The sequence below is a fragment of the Narcine bancroftii genome, chromosome 11 (genome assembly GCF_036971445.1).
Source record: "Narcine bancroftii isolate sNarBan1 chromosome 11, sNarBan1.hap1, whole genome shotgun sequence".
Lineage (NCBI taxonomy): Eukaryota > Metazoa > Chordata > Chondrichthyes > Torpediniformes > Narcinidae > Narcine > Narcine bancroftii.
This window is the reverse complement of record NC_091479.1, coordinates 33,465,391-33,477,925: the sequence shown is the minus strand read 5'-3', so window position 1 is coordinate 33,477,925 and position 12,535 is coordinate 33,465,391.

Sequence of the window (12,535 nt, the reverse complement as noted above, 5' to 3'; positions counted from 1 at the left end):
ACACCGTTACGATGGGGTCATGAGGCGAGGAAAACACGAGCAAGGCTTGGAAAGGGCAGGAATCAGGTTGAAGGCTTGTCAGGCAGCAGATGGCATTGGAAGGACAACAATTGCAGCTCAGTTGCATTCAAGAGCTGCAGTCCACACAACAACGTTTTTTCAAATACATCACGGAAAAATGTGACAAGAAATCCACTCCCAAAATGGAATTTGCCACATTTACAACTGAAAAACCACCCAAAAAGATTGCAAGACAGAAATGAAGCACGAGTAACCTGTGGCCATGTTTGAAAAAGAGAATCATTTGTAGCTGAAGGAACACATGACATATTAGAAAGACAATGTTCCTCAGGGATTGGAGGGACCAGCACCGATCCAAAGTGACAGATAATTTTGGAGTTTTACATAGAGATGGAAAACAAATAACCTACTCCAACAATTGCCTCGAATTGTTTCCATTTTTCTCAGTTGCCTTCGATAATCTCTCTCAAATGAGAACAAGATCCAAAGACAAAAGAACAGAACCAGGCCACCAGGCCCATTGAATCTGCTCCGTAAATACACACTGAGCTACTCTACACTCCTTCCATTTTCCAGCCTTTTCCCCATAACCCTTCATGCCCTCACTAACGAGATACTTGTCTATTTCTGTTTTAAATACTCCCAGTGATCTGCCTTCCACTGCTGTATGAGGCAGTAAGTTCCACAGCTCCATGACACTCTGGTACAAGAAGTTCTTCCCAATCTCTGTTTTGGATGGATAACTTCTAATTTTTTTGTCCTCGATTCACCTACCAAGGGAAACATCTTACCCGCATCCACCCTATCTAAACCTTTCAAAATACAAAATGTCTCCATAAGCTTTCTTCTTTAATTTCCGATACCCCAATGAATACAACCCAAGAGCTGTCAAACACTCCTCGTACATTATATTTTGCATTCTGGCAATCATCCTCGTCATTCTCCTCTGCAACCTCTCCAACAACATCACATCCTTTCTCAGATAGGGGGCCCAAAATTGCACCCAGTGCTCGAAATGAGGTCTCACCATTGCCCCATAGAGCTTCATCAACACTTCTTTACTCTTGTACACCATTCCTCTTGAAATGAATGCCAACATAGCATTCGCTTTCTTCATTACCAATTTCACCTGGTCATTAACTTTTAGTTTTCCTTGCACAAGGACACCCAGGTCCCTTTGCACATCCAAGGTCTGAATTTTCTTCCCATCCAAATCGTATGCTTCCTGTTTATTTCCACTGCCAAAATGTACAACTGAACATTTCTCGGTGTTAAATCTCATCTGCCATCATTTTGCCCAGTTTCCTAATCTGTTTATATCCTTCTGCAACTTTACGGTTTCTACACTTCCTACTCTGACCCCTATCTTGGTGACCTCCGCAAATTTGGCCACAAAAGCACAATCCAAATAATTAATTTCTTTTTCCTTGGAATATATGTATCCTGGATTCCTTTTATTACTGCCACATGCCATTCCAGAATTGATCATTACTGAACCTGAATATGTTTATTGTGATAAACATCTTATAATAAATATTCTGGATTTAAATTTATTTTAAATCCCGTTGTGGTTCCTCTTCATCACCTCTTTGGAAGTTGAATTCACAAAATTTTCCAAATATTCTTTCAGCAATAATTCTGTGGTACAGAGGATTACTCATCTTTCCTAGAGGTTAAAATTTGCATTTTGATTTTGTTGTCTCAACTGAACTTTGTACAAGGTGAAGGCTGATTAAAATGGAATCAGTAATGATGGCCTTCAAACTTTGCATTATTGCTGTGGCTACACAGCTTGAATGATAAACTGCTGTTTCTACAGGGAATTAACTCATGGAAATGTTCTAAATACATTCATTGGAGATAGACCTCTGTGAAAAGTTTACTGCCCATCGACAACAATCCTTGAAAAGAGATGAATCATCACCCAACAGAGCAGCCCAGGAATAGGCCATTTGGTGAACAATGTCTGTGGTGACCATGATGCTCATTTAAATTAATCCCATCTATCAGCACATGGTCCATACACATCACCCATTCCATCTTGTTCATGTGCCCAACCAAATGCCTCTTAAATCATGGTGATTTCACCACTATCCTGGCAGCGTGAGGCAGACTCCCACCGCACTGTGCAAAAACCTGCCTCACTTCTCTCCTTTTCCCCTCTCATGTTCAATATAGGCATCGTAGTATTTTTACATCTCCCACGGGGGCGGGGGAAGAAGAAATCTACCTTCTCCAGGACCACAATAATTGGATAAATTTCAACCAGGTCATCACTCAGCTTCCAATGTTCCAGAGAAAACTATCCAAATTTGTCCAACCTCTCCTCAGAGCCAATGCTCTACCCCAAGCAACCCCCTGATGAACTCTTTTTGTCATGCAGCAACTAGAATTGCAGAAAACACTCGAAATGTGGTATAACCACATTTATACTTAATGCCCTGCTCAATGAAGAATACTTTCTTTAACACCCTACACTTTTGTTGCCACTTTCAAGGAGCTCGCGCTTCCACCCCAAGATCCCTCATTGCAACACTACTACAAGTCCTCACAAAGTGCAAGACACTTGTCCAGATTAAACTCCATCCACCATTTCTCTGCCCACATTTATAAGTCATCTGGTCTGGAAGGGAAAATATGAGGGGAACTGAGTGGATCAACAGGACAGAGAGAAAAACTTGGCAGGGTGTGCGCAGGTTACATGAACTTGGACAATTCCATATTCATACCATCGATTCACAAATTCAATAAGAGATGGTTCCTCTGTCTTCTGCCTCCTCCATTGTCTGGGTGAGGTGAAATACAAAGATCAGTGTGGGAATGGAATGGAACTTAAAACAGCTTGTGACCATGAGCCAAGATGGCCATTGTGATCCAAGTGGAGGTGCTCAGTCAATCTGTCATTTACTCTTGATTTGGTTTCCTGCCACAGAGGGCACGGACATGGTTGGAGGAAGTGAATTTGAAACTTTACCCTGCATGAGAATCCCTTGGTGGTAACTGTTGTAGATTGCAGGGGAAAATGCCCGAGGACTGGGAGGAATTAGGAATCTGTAATTATTTGAAAGATCTTACTGCAAGATTCATCACCAACGAGTAGGAAAGCAGCTTCACTCTATTCTCCCTCTCAGAAAGATTTAGTTAATGAACAAAACAATCTTTCAGCACAGCCAGGGGCAAAAGGGCTCTTAATTTAGACTTACAATCAACAGACTTTGAAGTTACCTACCATAAATGACTCAAAATTCAATTCTAGATTCACTTCTGGTGGAAGTATAAGAGCCAGTGGCTTGCTTAATCAGATTAGCCTATTCTGAGTTTCCATTTTAACTTTCACACCATCAAATGCAAGCCCCAGTTTTTGATCCCCAAGTATTTTCTATCCTTACCCACTTTACAACCACACCTACCTGAAATTGGAACAAACAACAGCTAATTTTAACACGTATAAATCATATACAAAATAATTTACCCACATTTTCACATCACTGTAGCCACTGAGAGAACTTCTGCCCATCAGGAAACTGCATCAGCCACTGCAGCGTGCTATTTACCTTGGTGTAACTGACTCTTTTCCAGTGTTACTTTCAATCATAATGACATATTCAACATGCACAATATTTATTTTCTTACTGACCAGAACTATAAAGCATTGAGTAAAAATGAGAAAAGCTCAAGTCAACCAGGAGATACAAACTCCTGACTGCAATGTTGAGGTTCACATTTGCTACATTATTGAAGTCTCACAGAGCTTACAACAGATATTCAAAGTCAAGCAATAACAGAAATAACAGAATATTACAGCACGGTACAAGCCTTTTGGCCCATGATGTTGTGTTGATCTAGATATTTCTAACAAAAAGGAATACCCTGTAGCAGCTACTGCGGTAGATGGTACTAAATATAGGCAAACACATACAAAGGTAGTCAACTCAAGACTGGTTTATTGCAGACATACACAGACCTTTTATTCCTTGCCTGTCAATGAGAATATTAGTGAACACCTTCTGGTCCACAGGACCAGCAGGTTAAAGCTATGAGCCATTAGTGCCCGATGCCTTTAGGCAGGGGCTTCAGCTGATCCACTCACTGTACTTTGGTACCCAGCACTGTTAGCCCGCGACGTGTCAGGTAAGTCTGTGAACTGATGGTGGTGGTTTGTAATACCGCGCTCTGCATCCGCTACAACCCTGTTTTTCTTTCACCCATGTATGCCAGTCTAAGAGTCTCTTAAATGCTCCTTACGTGATATTGTAATGGATAAATATATTTGGAGAATTTGGTAATATTTGGGACTTTGGTAAGATTTAGAGTAGGGTACATACATACACAGACATACATTTTAAAACATATTATTTGAAAGACTGAAGAAATATTGAAGATCTCTGGAGAAAGTTATTCACATTCACAAGTTGGTATTAGTCAAACTGATGTCATAAAATGAATGACCATTGTTTGGAAATGGAGCCAGGATGGCTACAAGTACTTTTCTGCAGGGTGCTTAGAGGAAAGTCACACCTGGGTTTTGTTTATCTAACAACAGCTTGAGCAGAAGAAAGAACTCCTGTTGTTTGGAATAAGAGGAATGGAACTCTGTAGTAGCTTGCAGAAATAAGTTACCATCTTGAAAACCCTAACGGGGCAAGGTTCATCAGTGAGACATTGAGGTGACTAATGGTGGTACCTCAGATGTGGAAATCCTGGAACAACAAATCTCTCTCTAAAAACCCTACAAGAACTATCCTGAGCAGTAAACATTTACCTTTCGAGCACCAAATCCTGGTGAAATTTATACACATTCCATTCTGTGCACAGCAGAATTGCCTGCATCCAGAGAACTTGGAAGAAGGAATAGTAAGATTGAACTGTGAACCAAATAACTTCCTTTTAAATTTAAACACATTACAAACATGTGCACTTAGAATTGAAAGGGGGTTAATTTGGGTTTGTTAAGTATAGAGTTAAGTGAAAGTTTAATTCTATTTTCATGATTAAATTTGATTAAAAATAACTTCTGTTTAAAAAACCACTTGTCTTGGTGAATGTCTCTTGCTGCTGGGTTTTGGGATCCTTTGCGCTCTTAACAATATCTGTTTGGATAATGATATTGGGCCTGTTCAAAGTAGGAAATGGCTTCTACCAGCAGGAATTTCTATTTGATAAAAAAAATATTGATAGGTGTCTGGCCACATACGTTTCCTAAAAATTAATACCCTCTCCCTCCCTAAACCACATTCAGCCCTGTGACATCTTTCTACGTTGCATTACTGGGAACACCAAGGACCTGACCCATTTCCCATCTCTCCTTGCAATGCCAATATGGCAGCTGCCATAAGAATTAAAATCACATTTTAATTCAGCAAGTAACATGAAGGTTATCCTGACATCCTGCTTAAAAACAAGGGTCAAAAACCTTCCTAATTTTGTCACTTCATTTTTATTTCGATTCCCATGGGGCATGAGCAAAAAATGTCCCATCCATTGGCTAACCAAATTATGAGTAAAATCATGATCCCTGTTCATAAAAACCCATTACTTTCAATGTTACACAGATATACTAGGAATAATTCTGTAATAAAAGTGAATAAAACATTGAAAGAATTTTCCCCTTATCAATGCTGAGATTGTAGCGCACCAGGTGACCGGGCAAGCATAAAAGGCCAAATCACTGCAACACTTGGACAGTCCAAGATGGCACAGAGTCCCCTTTACCACTGAGAAGGGGCCTGGGCCTAGCACCATGTGCGGGCAGAGATGCCCTTGACTTCCGCATAGCGACCAGCCAGCTGGAAAGTGATGCCACATTGCAATGACGTCACTGCTGGAAGTCAGGGGCACGTCACCAGAAGTGGGTGGGCCAGTGAGCACACGTGGGGAATTTAAACCAGTAAAGCCAGTCTTTGTTTTACACTCACCTTGTGGGGACGTCTCTTTATTTGGTTGCGCTGCTGCAGCGGATGCTACAAATCGATAACTTCTTACTTGCTGCAACCAAACAGGTCTGCAAGATACACCAACCGAAATAGAAAACATGACCAGAAATCCCAGAGATCATAAATTCAAAAGGATTGGTGAAATATTGACTGTATTGTTAACACCAAAGTCCCTATATTTTTAAGGCATTCGGACAAGTAACTGAGAAACATTGCATTTTAAACACATGGTATGTCAACTTTAAAAAAATAACATCTAAGTTTATGAAGAATGTGATACTACAAGAGGAAAAACGGATGGAATCAGACACATTCTATGAGCATTGGGAAGCAAAGAAAAATGGATTGGTTTTCCATCCCTTCCGAAGCGACCCAATGACACCGACAGGTCCTCCCCGACCTGCGACCGTAGTGGAGTCCAAAGGTCCCACAATGGTCGCTTCGGGGTGGGGGTCCACGATGGTCGAAAGTCGAGGTTTTGACCCCGTGCGAAGAGCCCTGAAGCCTTAGAGCCTATTTTTAAAATAAAATGATTTGACAAAGGAGAACAGAGACACAGGGCACAAAAGACCCAAAATGTCCGGATTGACTTTGTGACTCAGGATCCATTGGATGGGGGCAGCCATCTTAATTTCTGTGCGCATGCGCCAGTCATCACTTGGCGCTTGCGCAAATGCTTCGTGGCCCTCAATCGGCACATGCGTATCTGCAACATATTCGCGAACTCACCACGCATGCGCCAACCAGACTTGCCAATCACCTGCCCCCGCCACCTCCCGCCGCAAGTAACCCCGCGGCCTCCAGCCTCGCCCTGTCGGCGCCATCAGGCCTCGCACCGACGCCTGAGCTCCACCCAAACACCCCGCCGGTACCGGCCGCTCCCGGGTTGGTCCCACCGGGCTGCTGGTCGCCCGTTTTCCCTGGACCGCGCGGCTGAGGATCCCGGCGCCGCCGCCAATTTCTTCCCGTTGGGCCAGCGGGGACGCGACGGACCCTCAGCAGACGATGCCGCTGCAAACGTCCCGCCTCCTCACAGCACGAGCCAATCAGCCCGCGAAGCCGCCTGTCAATCCAACCCGAGTTCAGCGTCCAATCAAATAGCGGTCTTACCGAATAGCCCATTGGCTCGCGCAACTGAAGCAACCAATCAGCGAGCGATCGAACACACAGCGCACCCAATCAGCATCGCAAGACAGAAGAAAGGCAGTCGAAGGAGCAGGAGACCCTTCGGCCCTTCCATTTCCAGCTACCCCAACAACTCAATCAAATCCTTAGATTTCATTGGATCACTTTGTCTTGGCTCCAAGATTCCTCTGATCTCAAGAAATATATTGTACTCCAACTACAAGGGAGACTATTTATTTTCAATCTTTCCTCCAAATTTATTACCGCTTCCAATTTAATGTCTGTTAATTTTTCCAAAGTATCTGCATCTAAGTTAAATGCATATGATTCCTCTACGAATGTGTCCACCAATAAACTCATCACAAGTCCATGGATCCCAATTTCAAATGAACCTTCAATAGGGTAGAGAATTCCAAGGATATTTCATTTTCATTTAAGACATTTCTTAAAGTCTAAGCAGCCGATCGGTTATTGGGAAATTGTGACACTTGGTGTTCGGCTCCTTTGCATTATCGTCTCTTGATCCCTGCTGCTGTGTCCTCTCATAATGTTGTAAGGTCATCTCCCTTTTTTTCCAATTTCAAAGAGATCCATATTCAAACTTTCCTCCTATCACCCGGTTAAAACATCCCAGAAACAAATTTGACAATATGTGTGCACTTCTCATTCTTCATATCAGGAAACTGGACACGTGACTCCCGATGTGAAATTGGAGTGTTCGCGCTACTGTGAAAGGTGGAAAGGAGGTTACACACTCAAGCAATCAAAGTTAAAGATGCTTCATTACACTGGCAGCTCTACTTCTATTCTCTCCCCGCTGCTGTCGACAGGAGTGATGTCACATCCGCGCCGGCCTCCGATTGGTCAGAATTCCTGTCCTTGTTGATTCCTTCCGTGCGGGTTGTCCCCTGGGATGAAAGTTGTTGGTCCCCGTGGACTCTGTGCGGTCACCACGTATGTCAGCCATCTTGTGTATAGGGTGGATTCCCAGTTAGCATGATCCCCCACCTCCCCAGAACTACTGTTCGCTGCTTTCAGTCGCCTATATCTGTGTCGTGGGAGCTGAGTAGAGGCCAGATTGCTAATGTCCAGATGGAGGGGGGATGAGGTGGTTTATGGGGGGATTTCTTTATTCTTTCTTTTATATATATCACATATATTTGTATTTCATTTGTATTATTATTAATTGTGTTAATTTTTTGTGTATTTAATTTATAAATAATATATTTTTTAAATGATCAGAGGTCATTCCACGGGACCTAAAGTGGCCTAGAGCAACACTGGGGACACCCTCCTGCACCCCCCCCACCCCAAATATCAATGTGATCCACTACGATCATTGACAAAATCATCGAGGACCTCTTCACCCGGCCAACAGCATCATCCAGCTATTCCCGTCGGGAAAGAGATCCAGGAATTTCAGAGCCGGTACCTCCAGGCCCAGGAACAGCCTCTTCCTCCAAGCAGGGAGAACGTCGAATGATTCATGAGCTGCTCATACAAATACTCCTCGACTCTGCTATTTATTCAACAATATGGAGTTATTTTTCTGGATGTGCTGCACATGTATCATTTGTCTGTTGTGTGAGGGCTTGGTTGTGTGTTTACATGTGTTTACCCCAAGAACGCTGTTTCATCAGGTCGTACTTGTGTTATCCAATGGTAATAAATTTGACCTTGTACTTTGGAGCAGGTGCAGAAGAGATTTCCTGGATCGGAGAATGTATTTCATGAAGTAAAGTTGACTAAGTAGGGCTTTTCTCTTCCCTAACCCCCCCACCCCACAAAATTGACATTATTCAGAAATTATTTCCAAAGACGAAGACCGTTGCAAGTCCTTTCTCCTCCTCCTGTTGAATCCAGATATTCCCTTCACTGCACATTGCTGTATACGTCTCTGTTTATCTTCATTGCCACCATTTTGATACCGTGTGGTTACTGCCCCCCTCTGCTGTTGGAGGAGTTCCCCTTGGTCTCAGCCTCTCAGTGCCCAGTAATGGGAGGGTTATGATCCATCCCTATAGTGCCTTCGTGTTGGCAGTGCCAAGTCTCCGTCCATTCCTCATCATGTAATCCTGCAGCCTGGAATGTGCCAGTTGGCAGCGTTCCCTCCCCAACATCTCCGCTTGCTGAAAGACTGACAGGTTTTAACATAGAACACGAGAGCACAGTACAAGCAGTTCAGCCCTCGATGTTGTGCCAACTGATGTTTTCCTACCAAAATAAAAATAACTAACCCCTTCCTCCCTCATAACCCTCCATTCTTCTTTCATCCATGTGACTCAGAGCCTCTTAAATGCCCCTAAGATTTCAGCCTTCACCACCACCCCAGTTCTTGGGCTCATCCCATGTCCCTGACCTGGTACGCATACACTGCATCCCCTCCCCTTGTCACCCTCCTGCTCCCCTCACCTTGAGCCAGTAGTAAAGGTGGTTTCTGTTCCAATAGGTGTTGGGGACCTCAACCAGGGAGCAGATCCGAGAGATGAACCCCAAGTGCACCGAATTCAAGTTCTCGCAGATCAAAGTACGTCCGTGGGCCAAGGTGAGTGACCCAATGGTGAACTGGAGCTCCAGGGGTTGTCTCCTTCCTCTGGCTCCATCCCCAATACTGTTCCCTGTCACCCACCAGGCCCATCCCCAAAGCCCCCATCTCCCACCAGGCCCGTCCCCAAACCCCTCCACCTGCTGAGATCGTCCCCAAAGCCTCTGTCCCCCACTGGGCCCGTCCCCAATGCTCCACCCATTGCTTGGACTGTTCCCAGAGCTTCTGACTCCCACCAGGGCCTTCACCCAGCCCCTGTCCCCCAACATGCCCAGCCTAAAGTCCCCATCCCATCCCCCCTCACCTATTTGCCTGTACCCAAAAGCCCATCCCCATCAGGTCTGTCCACCCACCAGACCCGTTCCCTCACTGGAACCCTCTCCAATCAATCACCCATCACAACTTCCCCACCCCAGTTCTTGAACCTCCCCCTTCTGCCACCCACAGGCCTTGGAATATGAGCTGTTCCTGGGACCCCCAGATAATGGAGATGTGGGGAGGGCAGTGGTCCATCTCCTTCCCGGTGGCAGCGTCCCATACCTTCACCAAGCTGGGGAATCCCCTGAACCTTTGCACAGGGATATCTGTCCCATCTGAGATAGACCTTTCTCTCCCTCCACCTTGGAGAATGTGGCCCAGTTCAGCTGGCTGCTACAGTACAAGTTGCCCTTCACCTCTTGCCCCAGGACTCCTGCTCCCACTTGTCCTTCAACGAGCTATGTGAACACAGCCAGGAGCTGCCCCCTCCTCATTACCCTGTGGGTGAGTGGGTGGGACATGATGACGGGGTTGTAGGTGGTGGAATTGGGGTAGGAAATTTTGGGTGAGACCTGGGAAAGAGAGCGGTGATCATGCGGCTGTGATCATTCGGCAAAGATGGTGTGAGGCATTGAAGAGTGAGTTAATGGGCAGTCCCCTGCTGGGTCCATCCCCCACCGGGTCCATCTCCAAAATTCTCCTCCACCAGGTCCATCCTCAATATTATCCCTCGCCAGGTCCATCTCCAATCACATCCCTACTGGGTCCAACCCCAATACCGTCCCCTACCGGATCCATCCCCAATCCCAACCCCGCCGGGTCCATCCCCAATCCTGTCCCTGCTGATTCCATCCAAAATCCCGTCTCCAGACGAATCCGTCCCCAATCCCGTCCCCCGCTGCGTCCATCCCCAATCCATTCCCCCACTGCATCCAACCCCAATACCATCCCTCGTCAGATCAGACCCCAATACCATCCCCCACTGGATCCATTCCCAATTGCATCCCCACCGGGACCTCCCAACTCCTACCGATTCAGTTCCCAATACAGTTCCCAACTCGGCCTGTCACTAATTATTTTGCCCGACAGGTCATCCCACAAACACAATACCCCACTGGTCCCTCCCCAAAGTCCCTGACCCCCACCAGGTCCATTCCCAAAGCCATTGTCCCCCACTGGCTGGTGTCCAAAGCCCCTGCCTCCCCACTAGACCCATCCTGAAGCCCCAGCCCACCACTGGGCCTGCCCCAAAGGCCCATTCCCCATCATGTCTGACCTCCCACTGGACCGATCCTCTCACTAGGCCCATCTCCAATCGATCATGCATCGGAACTGCCCCACCCCAGTTACTGAACCTCCCCCTTCCCCCACTGACAGGACTTGGAACCTGCTGCTCCAGGGACCCCCAGACGGTGGAGATGTGGGGAGAGCAGTGGTCCCGTCTCCTTGCCGGTGGCAGCATCCCAGACCTTCACTGAGCTGGGGAATTCCCTGACCCCTGGCACTGGGACATCTGTCCCATCTGAGCCAGTCCTCTCTCTCCACCCCCCCACACTGGAAGCTGTGCCCCTGTAGCTGGCTGCTACAGTACACACTACCCTTCACCATTTGCCCCAGGACTCCTGCTCTCACTTGTCCTTCGACAAGCTGTGTGACTACAGCCTGGACCTGCCCCCACCTCATTACCCTTGGCCCTGTGGGTGAGTGGGTGGGACATGACAGGGGGGTTGTAGGTGGTGGAAATGGGGTAAGAAAGTTTGGGTGAGAACCGGGAAAGAGAGCGATGATTATCCGGCCAGGGAGAGGCATTGGGGACAGAGTCACTGGGCAGGGGTCAGAGCCTCAGGGAAACAAGGGCACTGGAATTTGAAGCAATCACAGCTCATGGAAAGTCGGAGGAAGAACCCTGGGAACCATTGAGAGTGGCAAGGTTAGCATCGCGGTTAGAACAACGCTGTTAAGGGGCCAGCGAGCCGGATTCAAATTTGACACTGTCAGTGGGGAGTTGTACGTTTTTCCCATGTCTGCATGGGTTTCCACCAGTTGCTCCTCATCCTTCCACCATTTAAAACGTACCGGGGATTGTAGGTCATTGGTGTAATTGAGTGGTTGTGGCTCATAGGCTGAAAGGGCCTGTTCCTGGGCTGCAGGTGTCAATCTAAAATCTCCATCTAAAATGATAGTCCAGCCTGTCATGAATTTTTTAAAGATTCAACTCAAATGACTGGTCCAAATAGACATCTCTGAAACAGTCCTTTCGCTCCTTCTTTTCTGCTGGCCAAGCTGCTTGCAAACAAACCATATCCCTCTCAACCTTTTCATTCGACGGACCCATTCAACTGACATTACATTGTCAACCTGTGGGCCTGTGGGAATAAGTTATTTCCCTGCCTGGCAACCTGATTATGTTCCTCCATACTGGTGAAGTTTTGGAAGTCTGGTTGGCGCATGCGCTGTGGATTTGCGACTTGAAGTTGGGTTCGCGCATGTGCGGCTGATACGCACGTGCCGACTGAGGGCCACTCAGCAAAGTCTTTGTGGAAGCGCCAACTAACAAGTCGCGCATGCGCACTGAAATTAAGGTGGCTGCCCCCAGCCGATGGACCCTGAGAAACTGAGTCACAAAATCAATCTGCACATTTTGTCTCTGTTC